The sequence below is a fragment of the Caloenas nicobarica genome, chromosome 25, assembly GCF_036013445.1.
Source record: "Caloenas nicobarica isolate bCalNic1 chromosome 25, bCalNic1.hap1, whole genome shotgun sequence".
In the NCBI taxonomy this organism is placed as follows: domain Eukaryota; kingdom Metazoa; phylum Chordata; class Aves; order Columbiformes; family Columbidae; genus Caloenas; species Caloenas nicobarica.
Genome location: NC_088269.1, coordinates 5,809,177 through 5,830,602, shown reverse-complemented (window position 1 = coordinate 5,830,602; position 21,426 = coordinate 5,809,177). Strand labels below are relative to the sequence as shown.

The 21,426-nt window shown below is 55.9% G+C and overlaps 1 protein-coding gene across 6 annotated transcripts in view; it reads right to left on the bottom strand.

Moving 5' to 3' along the window:
* Positions 1-8,587: 8,587 nt before the first annotated feature.
* LOC135998500 (serine/arginine repetitive matrix protein 3-like) overlaps positions 8,588-21,426 on the bottom strand; it is a 171,448-nt gene continuing 158,609 nt past the window's right edge. For all 6 annotated transcript variants that reach the window (XR_010607537.1, XR_010607538.1, XM_065651686.1 and 3 more), the window contains 2 exons: positions 10,317-10,444; positions 8,588-8,935 (listed from right to left, as the gene is read on the bottom strand). The gene's annotated coding sequence lies outside the window, so the exon portion shown is untranslated. The remainder of the gene's footprint in view (positions 8,936-10,316; positions 10,445-21,426) is intronic.

Sequence of the window (21,426 nt, the reverse complement as noted above, 5' to 3'; positions counted from 1 at the left end):
GCCGGGCCGGGCCGGGCGGGCGGCGGAGCGGCGGCGGCGGCGGCCCCGGCGAGACGAAACCCTTCCCTGGCCCCACCGACACGTCAAATAGCCCCGATGGCGGCCGCGCTCCGAGGGGGCCGGCGCCGCGCACCAATCCGCGCCCGGCCGGGCCCCCGGGGCGGGGAGAGCCGCCGGTGGGGGGGGCGAACCGCCGCCACCGCCCCGCGCCTGCCGCCGCGTGGGGAGAACCGCCCACGGCCCGAGACCCGCGGCTGGCTCGGCTCGGCTCGGCTCGGCTCGGCTGGCACGGCATGGCGTGCTGCTCATGGCACAGCTCGGCATGGCGTGGCACGGCTCAAAAAGCATGGCACGGTATAGCTCAGCCATTATGGCATGGCACGGCACGGCTCGGACAGTATGGCACGGCACAGCATGGTGCTGCTAGCACGCCTTGGCATGGCGTGGCACGGCTCAAAAAGCGTGGCACGGCTCAAAAAGCATGGCACGGTATAGCTCAGCCATTATGGCATGGCACGGCACGGCTCGGACAGTATGGCACGGCACAGCATGGTGCTGCTAGCGCGCCTTGGCATGGCATAGCATGGCTCAGAAAGCATGGCATGGTATAGCTCAGCCATTATGGCATGGCATGGCACGGCTCGGACAGTATGGCACGGCACAGCATGGTGCTGCTAGCACGCCTTGGCGTGGCATAGCATGGCTCGCATGGCATGGCATGGCTGGCACTGTTTGTCGCAGCTGCCAAAGCATGACGTGGCTGGCATGACTTGGCATGGCATGGAATAGCTCAGCTAACATGGCATGGCATGGCACAGCTTGGACAGCATGGCATGGTGCTGATAGCACACCTGGGCACGGTGTGGCACGGCTCAGCTGGCATGGCTGGCACAGTTTGTCATGGTATGGCACAGCTCGCATGGCACGGCACAGCATGGTGCTGACAGCACACCTTGGCATGGCGTGGCACTGCTGGCACAGCTTAGCATGGCACTGCATGGCTCAGCATGTCTTAGGTAAGATCAGCCTGGCACAGCCCTGCTGCGATGGCTCCTGCACCCAGCCTGTGTCCTGCTGGCCCCAGACACAAGTCGTGTGCCAACTGGGACAGTGCTGGGGTTGCTGGTGGGACAGCAGCGTCACCCAGACCTGAAGGGCCAACACGGTTTGCCCACATACTGGTTTATTTTGCATGTGTTGCAGTCACCAGCCTTTACATTATTTTAACAGCAGTAGCGGTTTGGCTATTGCAGCATTTTCTGCTCTTGGCGCAGTGACCAGTGACTGATCATTTCACACCATCGATAAATATGCAGCCATCAGGGATGTGTCCAGGACTTATCTGGAAAAAGTTCTGAACGGAGATCCCGGTGACCCGTCCCTCTGACCGCACGGTGTGCCGTCGGCACGGTCAAGGCTCTGGATGTTGGACATTTTCGTGTTTTCCTTCACGTCCCTCTGGCTGCGGGCGCATCTTTGCCAAGAGCAGGTTGCAGGGCAATGGTGCGCGGTGCAGCCGGGGCTGGCGGGAGGAACCAGCTCTGCCCACCTGGCCTTGGGGTTTCAGTCCCCCTGCCTGCCCGGAGAGGGGAAAGAGAGACAGACACCTCTAGTTAATCATATTAACTCCCGACAGATGCTTTATGTTCCGACAATGTTGCTATTATTAAGTTCATGTGGCCACCCCTCACCAAGCCAGTCTGCTCCGGGTTCTGGGAAGAAAGGGCTTGGCTGGATTTCCCCAGCGAGCGCCCTGGCACAGTCCGATGTCCAGTCCCGCTTCTCCAGCCGCTATCAATCACACCCATGGTCAGACCTGTCCATTTTCCCTCTTCGTGAGGCTTTTTTCTTCTTTTTCCGCCCCCCCCGAAAGCTGACCGCAAGATTGATTCAGCCGGACAGCGGGGATGTAAACGGAGAGGCGCTGCCGTTCAAAGGAGCCATTCAAGTCAGGAGGAAATAGAAAAAAATCTTTCCTCAAAGTCACTCGAGTTGTACGCCAACAACAACACGGCCTTAACAAAACAGCATAAAATACGGTGGGACAAGTGCCTAAGAGCAGCGGCGACGCGGCGGATGCTGCAGCGCAAGGAGGCACGAGGAAGCGAAGCCTCCGGGACCGCGTTTATCGCTTCCCAAAAAACTCGGGTCATTCCAAAGGGCTGATCCTGTTCCGGTGCTGGAGCAACCACAGAACGTCTCTGGATGCAGCTTGTGTTTGCTGGGTTAAAATTCATCAAAGGGCCGTCATGGGTGATGATGAATCCTGCTCAGTGTCGATGCCCGTCTCTGGTTATGGGTTTCATTCTGAAATCCGTGTGGGTCCTGTTTTCATTAAGAGGAACAGTGACCAGAGGGAGAGAAAATTAAACTTCCCTATTTCTTGTTCAGTTCTGCTCCACACGTCACCCTCTGCTGAGAGATCGCCCGTCACAAAGGGTATTCAAATAAAACAAGCCAGACCACTTGCCAAATCAAAATAACACAGGCACCAAATGAAAAGCAAAATATTTTGAAGAAAAGTAAAGCCAAAGAAGACAAAAAGCCTCCGTGAGCGCTTTCAGAAATGACTAATGATATTTTTGCTGCCTAATCAGGGCTCGCCCCACCTGGGCTGCTTTAGAGAGGTTTTGTTTTCCCAAGGACGTATCCCAGCGCGGGGCCTTCCCAGCGCCCATGGACTCTGCTGGTTTTGCAGCCTGCGAAGCGCGGCCGTGCAGAGGGAACGGCGCAGAATCACAGAATCACAGAATGTTAGGGATTGGAAGGGACCTCGAAAGATCATCTAGTCCAATCCCCCTGCCAGAGCAGGAACACCTAGACGAGGTTACACAGGAAGGCGTCCAGGCGGGTTTTGAATGTCTCCAGAGAAGGAGAATCCACAACCTCCCTGGGCAGCCTGTTCCAGTGCTCTGTCACCCTCACTGAGAAGAAGTTTCTTCTCACATTTAAGTGGAACCTCTTGTGTTCCAGCTTGAACCCGTTACCCCTTGTCTTACTGTTGGTTGTCACTGAGAAGAGCCTAGCTCCATCCTCGTGACACCCACCCTTTATATATTTATAAACATTGATGAGGTCACCCCTCAGTCTCCTCTTCTGCAAGCTAAAGAGACCCAGCTCCCTCAGCCTTTCCTCATAAGGGAGATGCTCCACTCCCTTAATCATCTTTGTGGCCCTGCGCTGGACTCTCTCCAGCAGTTCCCTGTCCTTCTTGAACTGAGGGGCCCAGAACTGGACACAATATTCCAGATGAGGTCTCACCAGGGCAGAGTAGAGGGGAAGGAGAACCTCTCTGGACCTACTAACCACCCCCCTTCTAGTACACCCCAGGATGCCATTGGCCTTCTTGGCCACAAGGGCACAGTGCTGGCTCATGGTCATCCTGCTGTCCACCAGGACCCCCAGGTCTCTTTCCCCTACACTGCTCTCTAATAGGTCATTCCCCAACCTGTACTGGAACCTGGGGTTGTTCCTGCCCAGATGCAAGACTCTACATTTCCCCTTGTTATATTTCATTAAATTTTTCCCCGCCCAACTCTCTAGCCTGTCCAGATCTCGCTGGATGGCAGCACAGCCTTCTGGCGTGTCAGCCACTCCTCCCAGCTTGGTGTCATCAGCAAACTTGCTGATAGTACACTCAATTCCCTCATCCAAGTCATTGATGAATATATTGAACAGTATTGGTCCCAGAACTGACCCTTGAGGCACTCCACTAGATACAGGCCTCCAACCAGACTCTGCCCCATTGATCACGACTCTCTGGCTTCTCCCCTTCAGCCAGTTTGCAGTCCACCTCACTACCCGATCATCCAGTCCACACTTCCTCAGTTTTGCCGTGAGGATGCTGTGGGAGACGGTGTCAAATGCTTTGCTGAAGTCAAGGTAGACCACATCCACTGCTCTGCCATCGTCAATCCACCTTGTTACGTCTTCATAAAAGGCTATGAGGTTGGTCAAACACGACTTCCCCTTGGTGAAGCCATGTTGACTGTCCCTGATGACCCTCTTATCCTTGATATGTCTTAAGATGGCACCAAGGATAAGGTGTTCCATCACTTTCCCAGGGATGGAGGTGAGGCTGACTGGTCTATAGTTGCCCGGGTCCTCCTTCTTGCCCTTTTTGAAGACCGGAGTGACATTTGCTTTCCTCCAGTCCTCAGGCACCTCTCCCGTTTCCCAAGACTTGGCAAAGATGATGGAGAGCGGTCCAGCAATGACTTCAGCCAGCTCCCTCAGCACCCGCGGGTGCATCCCATCTGGACCCATGGATTTATGGATGTCCAGATTGCTTAACTGGTCCCTAACCCAGTCCTCATCAACTGAGGCAAACTCCTCCATTGCCCTGCCTTCCTCTGGGGCCTCAGGGGTACGGGGCTCCTCAGGACAGCCTCCGGCAGAGTAGACAGAGACAAAGAAGGCATTCAGTAATTCTGCCTTCTCTGTATCTTCTGTCACCAAGGCACCCACCCCGTTCATCAGTGGGCCTACATTGCCTCTGGTGTTAGTTTTATCTGCCATGTATTTGAAGAATCTCTTCCTGTTGTCCTTGACCCCTCTCGCCAGGTTTAACTCTAAGGAGGCCTTAGCTTTCCTAGTTGCCTCCCTACATCCTCTGACAACAGCCTTATATTCTTCCCAAGTGGCCAGCCCCTCCTTCCATGATTTGTAAACGAGGGAACGGCGCAGAGGGAACGGAGCAGAGGGAACGGAGCAGAGGGAACGGAGCAGAGGGAACGGAGCAGAGGGAACGGCGCAGAGGGAACAGTGCAGAGGGAACGGTGCAGAGGGAACGGTGCAGAGGGAGCGGTGCAGAGGGAACGGCGCTGTTCTTGAAACATAAGTTCTTCCAGCAGCTCGGGGTGAGTCCCGGGCAGGGTTTGGGGTGACACACACCGGGGGACCCCTCGCTCCTGGGGCTTTTCCAGCCTCATCCCACAGCTCTGGGTGATGCACAAAGGTGCTTTGCAGGGGCCGGCACACACGGTGCACCAGGGATTTTTAAAGAGGGAGAAAAACACGAGCTGGGCACGGAGAGATGCGCAGGGATGCTGCCCCATGTGACGGGTGGGACAGCCGGCCTGCCCGCGAGGAAACTGCTTTCTGAGGCGGTCGTCACACAAACCACGGCACTCGATACATAAATGGTAAATGGCATCAAAAGAAAGCGTTTTTTCCCAGGAGGTCAGGTGTTTTCCTTCACCTGCCTGCATTGGCTGCCAGTTGGACAACACATAGTCTAACGCTCAGCACTTTTATTCTCTATTTTTGCTCTGCCCTTTAGCAGGAAAATCCTCTCCAGTTCTGCGACACGCTCTCGAGTTGCTGATAGTCAGAAGGTTGCGCTTAGCGTGGTGTTCCATGTACCACGGCACGGGCCGACGCGGCTCCAGCCCCGGGGAGCTGGGGTTGGAGCGGGCGGGGGCACCGAGCGCTGCATCCCGCACAGAAAACCGCGCCGGGATCAGGTAAGACGCGAATTCAAACCACTGCGACTCTTCCAGCACCTCTCTCTGAGCCGCACTCTACAATAAATGCCTTGCCCAGCTCGCTGCTGCTGGATGCGGTTTAAGGGAGACTGGGAAAACGCTTTTATTTGTGCGCCGGCGCTGTGTACCTGCTGTTTTACAGGTAAATCATCCTCCAGCGCTCCAGGGACGGCCCCGGCCCCTCCAGCTGCAGAAGCACCGAGTCAGCGTTTCCCGGTCCCACCTCTCCCCGCGCCGCGGCCTCGCTCTGAGCTGCAGAACAAGTGCATAAAAATGATCTTATTTATTACAGGAGACATGTTTTAAAACAACTGACAAAATTGCAAGATGTAAAACGACAAGCAAGTGCTTTTTCTTTTTTAAAGCCATATAGACTTCTGGCAATGATAAAAATAGTGTTTTCTTTTTTAAAGTTGGAATTAATCTTTCTTTCCAAAGCAATCATGTAGCAGGAAAAGCAGGAAGACACTTAGATATTAACTGATGCTCACTGGGTGATGGTTACTTATTGAATAGCCGGGTACTCGCTTTCCTCTGCCGAGCGGTTAACATTAAAGAACGGCGTGAACATTAAAGCAAAAAAAGGTGAAGGGTTTTTTTTTCCCCTCCCCTATTCCCTTGATGTGTGACTAACAGCTGTTTTTCTGTGTGACAAATCAGTGGGGTCTTCCTGTTGTTGATGTAATGAAGCTGTTTCCTGGTGTGAAATTCTGCGGGATGAACGGCAGGAGAGGGAGGAAACATCAGGACATCCCGGCTCCCCGGCCTGGCAGGTTCTGCTCCGTCCCGCGTGGCCGGCGGGGCTCACGACGCTGACACGTCAGCATTTTTAGGTTTTTTTCCTAGGTTTTGTGCCGCTGCAAGCAGGGTTGTTAGTACGGACACTTTGGGGCACTTTCCCCGACGACCCCGTCTCACTTTGCAGCAGGGCAGCGAGGCAGGGAGCTGCACGGAGCGGTCCAGCTGGCCTGCCTCGGCTTCCCCACCTCTAACATGGGGAGGTGACGTGACCCCCCCGTCCATCGCAGTGGGAAGGGCCCCCCCAAAGCGCGGGGGGGACGCGGCTGCTTCCCTGCGCTGGCACCGGCCCCAGCGCTTTGGGGGATCTCTCCCTGGGCTCATTTAGTCCTCAGACACCTACCAAAAAAAAAATCACTTTTACCTCTGTTTTTCTTGTTTTCCTTGCCAGTGTTAGTTAATTAAACTATGCAAATTAAAATAACTTAATTTCTATAATATCAGGACCAGAGCCTCAAACCATTTGGTGTAGCTCATCTGGCACGTACATTACATAAAATGTTTGGAGCGGCTCTAATAAAAATGAAAAAGGCTGTAAATCAAGTTTAATTTATTCATTTTCTGTATGGTATGAAAGCATGCCAAAATCAGATTATTTATGAGCCCTTCATAACAATAGGCATTTTTATTGGTTGCAAATGACAAAAGGGGTTCTCAGAGGGATTTTTTTCTTCTTTTAAATTTTTTGAATGCCTTTTCAGAAACATTTATTTTTTTGGACTCTATGATCTCAAAGAAAAACATTTAATCATTGATACAGTAAAAATAATTTATATTTAGATACTGCAAAACACATCAGACTTTAAAACATAAATACACAGAGCTAATCCAGCCCAAAGGCTCAGGCGAACGCTGCAGCACAGGTTGGAGCAAAGAGCTGTGATTTATACCCGCTCCCCTAAGTTTCCCATTAAGAGTATAATCTCCCGTAAGTCTTTCACAAAATGTCTCAGCCACTCGGGGTTTGTTTGGTTTTTTTTCTTTTGCTTTTCCAGATCCGTTCGGTGGGTCGAGGGTCGCACACGCGCTCTGTGCGCACGGGCACACACGTGTTCACGCGTGATGCTTTTTTTGCCCATCCACGGCCAATTTGCGGCATCTCGGTGCGTGACTGAGTCCCGCGAGCTCTGTACAAGCAGGGCAGGTCAGCCGCCTCGACACACAGAAAATCCCTGATAAACCAACCACGGGTTGGCTTCTGCCTCCTGTTTTTCAGCTCATTTCACCCACCTTTGGTGCGTTATCTGGCACAGCTGGAGCCAGAGGCGGGTCTGGCGGGTGCGGATGCAGATACTCACCGACTGTCCTGGGATGCTCTTGGGTATGAGCCAGAGCAACCCCAAAGCCCCCAGACCTGAGTTTTGGGGGCAGGAGGAGATGCGGGACCCCAAAATTCCTCGCAGAGGTGGACAAAAGCCTGGCTGGCCGTGCAGGGGGGCTGGCTTTGCTGGAGGGCTCTGGGTGAGACGGAAGGGGACAGAGAGGTGTCCCCTCTCGCAAGGACAGGCCTCTGCGCAAAAAAAGCCAAAGCAAGAAGAGAAAAAGAGGGAACCCCCTCCCCAGGAGAATTAGCATCCAGGATCTGTCAGTCACTGGGAGCTTTTGGTAAAAGGGGCCCCTTGTCAACCTCTGCCTTTGATGTGACTGGGACGGAGGTGCTCAATTAAAAGCCTATCAGTCTGTAAGTAAATCAACGCCTATCAGGCTTGTCACATCAAACAAACGATTATTGCAGGAACCCGCCCACCCCATTAATCTGGCTGTTCCCTCTTGACAGCTCAGGGTCAGGGCACTGTAAATCCTGCACTGGATCGCAGCCACCTGGAGCAGGATTAAAGCCGCCCCGCAGCATCTGCTGCCGCTGCACCCACCGGCTCCCCGGCTGCACCCAGGGGCGCCCGTGGCCCCGGCAGCCGGGGGTGCCCAGCGCGGGGCGGGGGGCCCCGCCGGAGCTGAGCTGTGCAGGGTCACGGTTGCTGGCGTGGGCGGTTTGGTGGTGCCACGTGGCCGTGGCAAACGGGGGGTTGTGTTGGCACCAGGGATGCTCAGCGGCGTGGTACCCAGCACCCAGCGCTGGAACGGTACCGCCAGTGCCTGTCCCGCTGCCGAGATGATGCAGGAGCAGCTCCAGAGATGGCTCTTGGTGTCCCTGGGGAGTTCTTGTCGATGAGGACGGTCACACCAAAGCCCCGTGTTCCCACGTGGAGGGTGGCAGCTGCGGTGTCCATGGTGAGCTGGCCCAAACCTCACCAGGTGCTGGGCAGGTCACGTTTGAGCTGTGACCATCAGCAGGGACTGGCCTTGGGGAGCTGCTCAGCAGCTCGCATGATAAAAGGAACCAAACGGGTTGAGCTTTCGGGCGCTCTTTGGGTCTGGATCAGCAGCAGCAGTGTCCGGGAACACCACGGTTGTCCCATCGGGTCACTCAAGGTGGAGACGACTGGGCAGCAACTGGGCAGCAACTGGGGCTCCTGCCCTTGTCCTCCCAGATGCGCCACGTCCCCAGGGCCGGGCTGGCGGGGAGGAGGGTGCTGGAGCCATCGGATCCGAGAACAAGCGGCTCTATTCAGGAGAAGGCAGAAGCCAAACTCTCTTCAAGAGCCTCTGTGCCGCGGCGGGAGCAGCCTCGGGGCAGCTGGAGCTTGTGATTCCTGCACATGGAGACAGAGGCTGTTTTAATAAAGGGAAAGCTGGATCCTGGATCACATGAGGGCTGGAAAAGACGGGGCCGGCGTGAGCAGAGGTGACACCAAACAGGAGACAGACTCTCACTGTTCCACGTCTCACACGGCGACGCCAAATCTTTTGCCGATAAGCGGTATCGCCTCCCCAGGGATGGCCATCACCCCTCGCCCTGCCCGGGCCCTCGGCTCTCCCGCGCACGTCAAGCGACGCCCGGCAGATAACACCACCGTGCCCGCGTCCCCACCACCCGTGTCCCCACCACCCGTGTCCCCGCCACCCGCGTCCCCGCCACCCCCGTCCCCGCCACCCGCGTCCCCGCCGCCCGCGTCCCCGCCGCCCGCGTCCCCATCACCCACGTCCCCATCACCCGCGTCCCCGCCACCCGCGTCCCCGCCGCCCACGTCCCCGCCACCCGCGTCCCCGCCACCCGCATCCCCGCCACCCCCGTCCCCGCCACCCCCGTCCCCACCACCCGCGTCCCCGCCACCCGTGTCCCCGCCACCCGCGTCCCCGCCACCCCCGTCCCCGCCACCCGCGTCCCAGCCACCCGCGGCCCCACCACCCGCGTCCCCGCCACCCGCGTCCCCACCACCCGCGTCCCCATCACCCGCGTCCCCGCCACCCGCGTCCCCGCCACCCGTGTCCCCACCACCCGCGTCCCCATCACCCGCGTCCCCGCCACCCGCGTCCCCGCCACCCGTGTCCCCACCACCCGCGTCCCCGCCATGCCCGGCTGGCTCTGCCTGGCCCCAGCCCCACGGTGGGAGATGCTGGTGTGGCCGGTGGAAAGAAACTCCCCGTCGTCACCCGCTGCTCCCACCCAGGTGCATTTTGCACGGGGAGAAGTGTCAGGGGTGCAGGATCGGGGGGATCTGGCCCTGTGGAGTTTAACTCCCACACATGATCAATGCCGAGTTTAAGTAAGGTTTATTGGTATCTGTAATTTAACATGACATATTTCTAACACGAATTACTCTGAGATCATCGTGTGCATAAAATATGACAGGAATCTTTTAAGTGCAAGCATAGTTCTCAGTTAATTTAATAACTGAGATGGAAAATGGAATAGCATTAAATTTAATATTTTACATAATGCTCCTACACTTCCTTCACTTGCTGCTGGCATCATTTGTTTTCCCCTCTTCCTCATTTACAGCCCGCTCAGCCCGAATTGTCCTGGAGCCCGGCCAGGCAGGGGGTGCAGCAATGAGCCCCCAGGGCAGCCAGAGCTGCCCCCACATCTCCCCCATCCCGGGCAAAGGTGGTGGGTGCTCCGAGTGCCCCCTCGCCTCTGCTCCCGCATAATGACGACACTGCCGCCCTTCACGGCTCGGAAACTGAACTCACCCTTCATGAAGAAGGCGGTTTCCAAGTCTGCTGCTGGGCAAACAGCTTCCCACGTCCTAGGAACTGAGGCCAGCAGCAGATGAGGGGTTAATTCACATCACGCAGGCAAATTCACCTTCCGCTCAGATCTGGAGGAGAGAAGGACAGGGTATAATTGCTCACCCACTTGACCCAGGGCCTGTCCCTGCGTCTCGCTCTCGCCCTCTGCTCTCGCTCAGGGCTGCTGTCGGCAGCTCCTGCTCTTCGTCCTCCTCATCCTCACCCAGCTCCCACCATCCCTCACCCAGCACGGCTTTGGACAGAAAATCACAGCTGACCCATTTTACAGGAGAATCACCCCAGGGCTGTGCCCGGGCTCCCCATCCCGTGCACGCCCGGACCTGAAGCATCCGTGGTGGGACCAACCCCGGATCGGGACGGGACCAGGGGGTGCGAAGCCCCCGGGATGCTCCACGCCAGGTTTTGTGCTCGCGGCGGGATTTGGGAGCACGGAGGATGCCGAGTGCTGCAGAAGGGATGGATGCAGCTCCCAGCCTTGTCCCTGCCCATCCAGCCTCGGCGGGTGATTCCAGCGGCTCCGGGAACAACGTGTGAACACGAAGCTGCCGCAGTTGTGGCTGCGGAGGAGCTGGCAGGGCCCCGGCGGGATCGGTCTCTCCAGCCCTCGTCTGCTGTGGTTCGAAGGGTCCCGTGGCCGCGATGAAAAGAGGGATGTGGGAGAGATTCCAGCGGGGAGTGGGGGCCGATGCTGCTGGGAACCCAGCGGGCTCTTTATCGGAGAGTAGCAGAGCCTGACAGCGCCGTAACTCTCTCTTCTCAAGGAGATGAGCTTGCAATAAAGCAAGGAGCACATTAGAAGTAACGAGACAAAATGGCAGGTTTTGAAAGCCCAGCAGAAGCACTAATCCAGCCTGGAACAGAGAGACCACTCAGCTCACCTCGGCCTTTTGGAAACGCTGCCGTGTTTTGGCAGCGCTGCCAGAACAGCTCTTTACTGTAACTTGGAAAGTCTCGGACGCGGGTTTCAACACCTCGCTCTCACACCACATAATGCAAAAGTTAATTCTACTTTCAGGCTGATGTCAACATTCCCCTTTATTGCCAGGGCGAAATGTGAAGACTACATTAATTTGCATTTGCTGTGTGCAAGTAACGCGTTCCAGATAATCACAGTAACTCCTCTAAGGTATAGACGAGAATTTCCTGGATAATGTGCTGGATGGAAAAAGCTGATGGGATCCAAGAGAAGGAAACAGCATTGTGTGTTTTCGCAACTCCACCTGGAAGCAGCGCAGCCCAGAACCCCGGCTGCAGCCCCAGCGCGGGAGGGCGAATTCGGGGGGCTGGGGTGGCCCCCAGCACCCGCTTGGTCCAGAGCATCGCGGGGGGCGAGAACCGACCACCGAAAGCCGCGGGAAGGGACATTCTCCTCCCGTGCAACTTCAACACCAGGCGGCCGCCTTGCCATGAAACGAACAACACATCACTGACTGGAAGCCAAACAATTATTACTCAAAGCAACGTGCTGAAAAACATAGAGGCTCCAGTCTGAGACAGCAACGACCCTTTGTCTGCGGAGCCGAGAAATGTATTGAGCCCTGGGTGCCTGCACAGAAACTCGCCCCGTGCCCCCCAGTAAATTAGCTCGGAGGATCCTCCCGCATGCGAGCGCTTTGGCCGGGAGATATTGGCCGAGGGAATGGATTTTCCATCTTCCCTGATATATCGTGTGCCCCGGATGATGGCAATGATCGCGCATCACAGCTCAAGGCTTCCAAGGGGCTCTGCAAACCGAGAGCTGGACTCGGGGATGCTCATCCCCAAGGTGCCAGGAGGAGAAATACAGGGCGAGTGGGGCTGTGGGAGGGGACGGGGACCCTCCCAGCCGGGATCCATCCCGTATCCCATCCCTGGCGCTGTGGGAAGGGACGGGGACCCTCCCAGCCGGGATCCATCCCGTATCCCGTCCCTGGTGCTGTGGGAGGGGACGGGGACCCTCCCAGCCGGGATCCATCCCGTATCCCGTCCCTGGCGCTGTGGGAGGGGACGGGGACCCTCCCAGCCGGGATCCATCCCGTATCCCGTCCCTGGCGCTGTGGGAGGGGACGGGGACCCTCCCAGCCGGGATCCATCCCGTATCCCGTCCCTGGCGCTGTGGGAGGGGACGGGGACCCTCCCAGCCGGGATCCATCCCGTATCCCGTCCCTGGCGCTGTGGGAGGGGACGGGGACCCTCCCAGCCGGGATCCATCCCGTATCCCGTCCCTGGCGCTGTGGGAGGGGACGGGGACCCTCCCAGCCGGGATCCATCCCGTATCCCGTCCCTGGCGCTGTGGGAGGGGACGGGGACCCTCCCAGCCGGGATCCATCCCGTATCCCGTCCCTGGTGCTGTGGGAGGGGACGGGGACCCTCCCAGCCAGGATCCATCCCGTATCCCGTCCCTGGCGCTGTGGGAGGGGACGGGGACCCTCCCAGCCGGGATCCATCCCGTATCCCGTCCCTGGCGCTGTGGGAGGGGACGGGGACCCTCCCAGCCAGGATCCATCCCGTATCCCGTCCCTGGCGCTGTGGGAGGGGACGGGGACCCTCCCAGCCAGGATCCATCCCGTATCCCGTCCCCACGGCTGCCCTGCCCACCCACCTGCCACCAAACCGCGTGCGGGGATCCCGCGATGGCGTGTGGGAGCGATGAATTCATTTCCATTTATGATCTGTGATGATGATACCCCTGAAGGATAAAAGTCTATACATAATAATCTCTCTCTTCAGCTTTGTTAACAACTTCAATTAACAGAGAGCTGTGTAATGCTTCATCAGCCGTTTGGATTACAGATGAAATTAAGCCATCATATTTATGAACTACGCAGTGAGTTCGAGGAGGACTCCACATATTTTACATTTAATAACTTGCCCTCTCATTTTATTTATAATGTTAATAATGATTTGGTGGCTGCTTTGGGGGGAAAACATAAATGCCAAAGCGAGGGACGGGGGTGAGCGGAGCTGTGCTTTATGGGAGCAGCGCTGCCGATGCCCAGACACGCACCTCCCCGCCTCGGCTGCTTCTCTTCTATTTTTGATTAAGTAGCCCTGTGAACATGGAGACTTCTGCCTCGTAATTGCTTTCCACTCAGCACTTTCGAAGCCCGGGCTGAGGGTTAATGATTAAATCCATGGTGGGGCCGCGTCGCGCCCACCGGCTGGAGCATCGTGATCCGGGGGGCGTCACATTTTGGGTGCATTTCATAGGTCCTGACCCGCAAAGGAGGACGCCCTGTGCCTCAGTGGAAGGGTCAGTGCCTTGCCATGGAAAATAATAATAATAATCTCATTCCCTAAAGCAGGGACGGGCAGAGGGAGCCGGGCGGAGGGACGGCTGCTCTGCACACCCCGTTTCTTCCCATTTCTCGCCGCTGCCGGCACGGGGCAGGACCCGGTGGGGTGCTCGGCGGGCAGTTTTGGGGTGCGGGTCCCGCTCCGGTGCAGTTACCACCACCCTTCTGATGAACCTGCAGGCTGCAAACGCTGCGGTGCTCCCAGCCCTGTCTGCAGCCCTGACACACCGAGAGCCTGAGCAAGGTTAATTAATTTGAGCAAAGACTGAAGCCTAAAAGATGGGGAGCAGCACGCTGAAAGATGACGGCTGGCAAAAATCATTAGAAGCATCTTTCAACAATCTATATACTGTTATCGATCCTGTTATAGATCATGTTCCTTTCCCCTTTTTTGCAGGATCTTCTGGATCGATACAGCAAGTGCATTGAGACTGTAGCAACACATTTAAAACCTTATAAAAGGTTATTTAGTTGCTAACAGTGCAGCAGTTTCTGCAAAGCCTGCCAAAAGGTTACAGCTTTTTGGGCATCATAAATTACAGACGACAGGGAAAAAAAGTAAGTGCGGTTTTCTTTATTGTCTCAATGATGGATGGGCTCCTGAACAAGACACAAAATACATCATATCACCTTTAATGGGACCACATTTCTGTAGCCATAACTCACAATTTTAAAATAGAAAATGGTGAAATATGGCGTTGTATATTCCACTCCTGACATATTTATGAGTCCTTCCCTTCTTATAAATACAGTGATTGCTATTTCAAAGCAGCATGTCAGGTATGAGCAGAGCACAAACAGCTGGTGCGATTGAAAAATTATAGCCAGAGTTGGACGTTTTCAAAAACTCTCTCTAGCAGCGGTAAATTTACAATGTTTGCACTAACTGTTATTAAAACCAAATCCATATCTTGGCAACGGGAATCCAGCGCTCCGGCCCAGCTGGAGCGACGGTGCCGCTGACACCCGGGGGCTGCTCCCGGGGAAGCTCTAAAGGGCATTTTGGGGTCCCCCGGCTCTGAACCGGGGTCCCCCAGCTCCGGACGGGGTCCCGTGGGCAGCAGCCGCCCCATCCCGGGGGGATGTGGAGCTGTCAGCCCCTGAGCATCTCGCTCCAGCTCCGGCCTCTCTCGAATTTATGCTTCAGTCCGTAATGACAGTTTAATGTTACACTAATAGGGGCTTCGGGGCTGGTGCCATTTCTGTATCATTATTTCCATTCATTCCGTAAGAGGGTTTTACTAGTAAATACCTTGTGGAAGGAATAATCCTTCCAGGAGCCCTCCTGAGCATCTCCAGCCCCTGGGAGCAGGGGGAATTCTCTGGCCTCATTTAGGCACACAAAAGGCCTCTAATTAGCTTTTTGTTCAGTCCGATTATGAATGTGAGTTTTGACCTTCCAAAGTGATTAGCTTTTGAAGCTAACTGATTTGCATAACATCAGTTTGTAAACTACGCGTACAATCTCGGACCAGGCTCTGTGCTGTTCACTCCTTCTCCCTTTGTTTTCAAACCGCGAGCTGCTGGGTCCTCTGTGCTCCCTGGGGAGCTCCTGCTCCTGCTCGGCTCCTCAGGGACTTGGGTGCACCAGTTTTAGGGCACCCCGGCTTCCCCCATCCCCTTCCCAAAGCTCTGGCTCTGCTGTCCCCGCACAATCACGTCGCCCTGGACAATGTCCACGTGTGGTCCTGCTGCCACCACCAACCCATCCCAGCTCCTTGGGACCCCCCGGGTCCCCAGAAACGCCGGGGGTCCTTCCGACTGCGAAGTCGACACGGACACGGCCAAGGTCACCGGTGGGGGCTCGGAGAACAATGGGCTTTAGCACATTCTTTGTGGGAGCGAAATTCAAAACTCTTTATCACCGATTTACATTCCTTTATCTGGGCAAAGCCCTCCAGAGGTGCATTTTATTACCCTGGATTATTAAACAAAAAAACTTTCCGATAACGAGGCGCTGGGATCTCGGCTGCTGCTGCCGGAGCAGGAGCCCGGCCGCTGGGACCCGCTCCTGCCGCTTTATCAGCCGCCCGCGCTATCGCGATGCGCGGCTCTATCTGCCGCGATTAGCCGGTCCTGCTGCCAGAGCTCGGGTCTCCATGGCCCATGAATAATACGAGATAAATCCTTGCTTTGGGTAAGTCTCCTGGTGCAACAGCCCGGGGCTTAGGGGGCTGCATGGGAAGGTGGGGAGGAATCGAAGTTTTTGGAGATAACAGCCCCCTCTTGCCTTCAGAGAGAAGAGGCTGAGGCTCAGCGCAGGACCCCAACTCTACACTCGGTTCTGCCATAAACCCCCGTGCGGCTGGAGGCGAAGCCATGTCCCCGCTCTGCACATCCCGGCCCGGGTGCTGCACCCCCAAACCCGGCCCACCCATCCTGCAGCACCCCCGGCAGCGGTTTCAGCACCCAACACCCCGATGCCCCCATGCACAGCCCTGCAAGATGCAGACACACTGCTCCCGTCCCCGGCACACGCGGCCCCTTCCTTCCCGTTCCCCTCCCTCCCAAACCAGCGTCTGTAATATTTTCTTTCCTGCACACATGCAAGGACCTCGGAGTTGACTGCTCTGTTTTATAACATCGCTGTTTCCTGGCCTGGCTTTATTACATCTGTTCTTTGGGGTATGGTGTTATAAATTGGGTATGTGATGACGTGTAATCACTAACTGCAAAGCCAATACATTTTCGCTGCAACAGCAGCAAGACAAATAAAGGCGAGCGGGAGAGGCTGGCAAGGCTCTGACAAAGGGAGATATATACACCGGCACAGCCACAGATAATTTAAAAATCTGATTGGGGATTGAAAGCAATGTTATCCTAATGGAGCTGGCTTCGCTTTCTGGGAGAACGTCCTTAGTTTTTGAGTGGGGATTTGGCTTTTGCTAAGAAGCCCAGCTGCATTTCCAGCTCTATTTGGGGATGTTCAGGGCCCGGCATGGCTGAGGATGCTCCCTGTCCATCCTGCCCCAGCAGCGCAGGAATCGGGGGGGTCCAAAGCCAAACCAAGGCTGTTTTAGGGCAGTATTGGGGATTTCTGGAGAGCAGAGCCCTGCTTGCTGCAACGCGAGCGGTCCGGTGTCCTCGCTGGGTCAGGACCTGGCACATCCCTGCTCCTGCATCCCGAGGGGCAAACGCAGCCCGAGCTTTGGTGCAGGCTGAGCCGGAACCAGCCCCAGCACTGCTGTCCTTAGTAGCAATAATCACTGGTGCAACTGTGCAAATGTGCCTGGCGAAGATGGGATGGGAGATAAATGGGAGAGAGTCAACCAGCTGCAACTTAAGATGTGCCTGTATGCTGCTGCACCGGTTTATCATGATAAATGTCATTGGAAAATCAATTCTCTGTGTACTTTTGGGAATTACAACTATCATTTTGGTGTGATTTATTTGCTGTATAACATGGACAAGGGCTCTTTGTTCATCATTCTGAAAGTTCATTTAAAATTGCTTAGAGTTCTTGGTTTTCTGCCGTGCCACGGCCCATGGGTATCTGCTCTCCTGGGAAATACAGGCCCAGGCAGAGGGAAGCTGGGCTGGGGGATTCTGCTCCCTGCTCATCCCGCCGCCGTGGCCAGAGGGTCACAAGAAACCCTGCAAAACCGCATGCAGAAAGCGATGGCGACGGGGACGTCCCTTCCGGGGACACAGCAAAGGGACGGCGGCAATTGCCCCAGCAGCCGTGTTCCACAGCAGGGGCAGCACCGGGCTGGGACTTTCGGCACGCCGGCACGGTACACCGGGCCAACCTTCCCTTTTTCCTTTGCGAGCTACCCACCAAACCCGTTTGTCCTGCTGTGCTGCTTGCGGGAGGCTGGGAAACCTCCCCTGCTCTGAGCACGGGGCGTCCCGGCAGCATCCCCCGTGGATCCTGGCGCTGGCAGGAGTCGGCACGCAGCGGGGCAAAGAGCAACTAAAACCAGCAGAATTCAGCTTGTTTATCCGCGGAGGCTGAGCAGGGGAACGATCGCTCTTATAAACACACAGGGGGTAAACACCAGGCAGGGGGGACGAGCTGTTTGAGTTAAAGGACAATATTGGCACAAGGACAGAGGGGATAAATTAGCCATGAAAAAGATTTAGGCTGGAAATGAAAAGAAAACTGAAATATCATCTGGAAGAGCCTCCTGAGCAGGGGACGGAGCAGCGAGGGGCTCTCGCTGCCTCCAAACGACGCTCTGCTTTAGTATTCACGCTGCCTTCATCCCACCGGATTTCAGTAAAGTTCAGGAAAACCGTTTCTATATAAATCTTCCAATCACCGGGCGGTTCAAACCTATCCAGCGTTAAACATTTGTCTTAAAAGGCTGGAGCTCAGCCCTGGAATTACACCCTGGGAGGAGCAGAGCTCCCGGGACGTCCAGGAGCGATGGGTGAGGAAGGGACCCCTGTTCCTGCTCAAACATCCCTGGGAAAACTGCAACCCAGCTCGGGAGGCTGCACAAGGCCTGACCCGGCCCCTCACACCGGGGCAGCCGCTTTCACGCGCCTCTCGGACAGGCACCCAGCGCCTAAAAACAGCGCTGGAGCTGCACACATGTATTTTTTATAGTTGTTTATACCAGGTGTGTGTTTCAGCGGTGGGGGCTTTAATTACAAGGAGGAAGAAATGCGCTTGGTGGTTTTGTGTTACAGATTGGAGTGTAAACCTCAGATAAATCACGCGGGAAGCAGCTGACAATGAGCAGAGGCTGCCGCGGTGGGAAAGCCAGGCCATGGTAGCTTTCCCGCGGCTGGGACCGCGATCGGCGGAGGCGAGACGGGGACCCCTGCCCGACCTGCTGTGCGAGGTGTTGCATCAGGCAGCAGCATCCAGAGCCGTGCAGCACCATGCAGAGCCATCCAGAGCCATGCAGAGCCATGCAGAGCCATCCAGAGCCACCCAGAGCCACCCAGAGCCATGCAGCACCATGCAGAGCCATCCAGAGCCGTGCAGAGCCATCCAGAGCCACCCAGAGCCATGCAGAGCCATGCAGCACCATGCAGAGCCATCCAGAGCCATGCAGAGCCATGCAGCACCATGCAGAGCCATCCAGAGCCATGCAGAGCCACCCAGAGCCATGCAGAGCCACGCAGAGCCATGCAGAGCCATGCAGAGCCATCCAGAGCCACCCACAGCCATACAGCACCATGCAGAGCCATGCAGCACTGGGCAGCAGCATGCAGAGCCATGCAGAGCCAAGCAGCACCATCCAGAGCCATGCAGCACCACATGCAGCACTGTGCCATGTCCCTCTTGCAGGCCAGACCATGCCAGCACCAGGGCTGCCCACCCTGCTCGAGGATCGGGGTGCTCAGGCTGCCCTGTGCACCCCTGGACCCCTCCAGCACCCCGTCCCTGTCCCCAGCCAGGCTCCCACCGCAGCTCCCTTCTGGTTTTCATTACCCTCCTGTGAGCCCGACACCAACAGCCTAATTTGGAATAACAGCCGAGTGAGTGCGAAGGGGAAAAATCCTGCACTCGCTCTTTTCCTGGGCTAATCCCCTGACAAATTCTGCTGTGCTCTGGTTCCAGAGATGCCCCTGATTGAAATGGAAATACTCCCCGATCCTCTCCCTGAAAGGAGAAGCTTCCCTCTGTTTATAAAGCCTTCCAGAGGGGGTTTTACGATCACATTTTAATGGCTGGCCTTTCCTAGGAATGTGGCAGCCAGCTCAATAGCTGCAGGAAACATCGCTGCCCATAAACCCCTTCAGTCAGAGCACTTGCTGACATTGTCATGAAACCAAAATATTCCTGATGCTTATCAGGGCCCCACATCAAAGGCGCTGGGGTCATAAATCTCCCGGGAACTGTGCCATGGAGCCCAAATAAAAGCAGCTCCCTGGGCTAATGGGCGTCCAGAGAGGGACCCGCAGTCCCGCAGGAAGGGCAGGGGGGTCGGGCTGGACCAGTCCCCCAGCACAGATCCCGCCTGTCCAGGCCGTCTCTGGGCTCCGGGCACTCAGAGACGTCCCGGTGCTCCCTGCCCCAGCGACCAGGCTTGCAAAAACGCTCATTATTTCACCCCCGACCAGCGCAAAAAATCAAACTTAAAAAAAAAATAAAATCGGGGGATTATGTGAATGGGTGGAACAAATAAGTTTGAATGGTGGGAAGGCTCAAACGCTGTGTCCCCGGCAGCCCAAGGCGGGAGCCGCAGCCCAGGAAGGCGAGCGGGGAGCCGGAGCATCCCGGCTCGAGGTGACCCTGCTGTCCCCAGGCCTGGGCAGGCTGACAGCACATTATGCAGCTCGCCTATCTTCTGCTGCAAGTCGGAGCCAGGAGTATTCCTGCAGATCATTTAGATTCAGGGAAATCAGCGTTTTCCAGTCCCAGGAGGATATTTCCCACCCGTTGAGCTGCAGGGTCACCTCCAGGAGCTTTCAGCGGGGTATCACTCGCTCCGTAAGGACCTTGAGTGATGGATACTCCATCTCACAGGTAAGTTGTTCCAAAAGTTAATTATCTCCCTGGTTGCTCACTTGGGAATTTAATCACGCTCTGCTGAACTGACGCCCTTACGAACAATTACACAAGTGCCCAAAGGGGAAGTTTCTATCTCGCCCTCATCAGCCTCGTTATGCCCTGACGACAGCAGGATTTACATCCTTCAACGCGGCCAGGTGCCCCGGACAGACATGGACCGTCCCTGCTGTCCCCAGGCTGTGCTGGCCACCAAAGCCTCTCCCACACACGAGTTCTTTGTATGTGGCATCTTTTCCTCTCTGCCAAGCAAGGCAATGCAGTTGAAGCCTTGACGAACCAGGTTTAAAATGCAGCAGCTCTCAGAGAGCCAGACACTAATGTGACATCTCTCTCCAGCACTTGCCATTCCCTCCCTTCCACAGCTTTGATGTTAACTTCTTACAAGCTCCGAGACGGCTGTAGGATTTGATCAGTGAATCATGCATGTTAATAGAGAGAAGCAAGAGAAACGCAAGGGTTGCTCTCTCCCCAGAAATACAAGGGGGTGAGCGCAGGACATGCCCCTGGGCATTGGAGCCGCTCTCTTACTCTTGGGATGCCTCACTCGAGTCTTCGGGATGATGTGAACCTTTGCCCTTTGCTGCACCGGTTCAAGTGGGTTATTCCCTCATCAGCAGTCCTCGACGGGAGCTGAAACCAGTTGGGCCACAATTTTAGCACGTGGCTCCTGTCTCTCTTCTCAGCCTTCTCCCAAACTAGGTTAGTTTTCCCTTGGCTCTCAAGGGAGCCTTGGTGATGCTCAGGCAGGTTTGATATTTAGTCACTGCACCTGTGTTGGATGGGTCTTAATTATTTATAGCTTTCCTATCCTGTTTTCTCGAGTCAGTTGGGAAGAGGTGACAGGTGAAGACTTCTTGTAGCAGATGCTTATGAGGCGGGTGAGGTGCCTGCCGCTCAGATGAGAAGAAAAAGTGCCTTCAGCAGGAGAAAAATGACAAAGCTACCTAGGAGCTGCCTCATTTAATAGTCAAGAAGAAGGAAAAAAAAAGAAAAACAAAACCCAACCTTCCTAGGTCTCCAGAAAAGAAACACATTCCTCCAAAATCTACGGATGCTCCGGGGAGCAGACACCTCCCCTTCACTCGGGGGATGTGCTGGGGTGTTATGGCCGGGGCAATGCCAAAAACCACTGAAACACTCCAAAACGCGGACACATCCCACCCTCTTGGACAGGTGAGTCGGGGCTTGGCTGGAGCCCCTCGCTCATGGTGGGAGGCTGGGTGAGACCTCTCCCACGGAACGTCCACGTGAAACACGTGTCCTCTGCACGCCCGTCCCTCGGCCCCTCGCACACACCTGTGTGCAC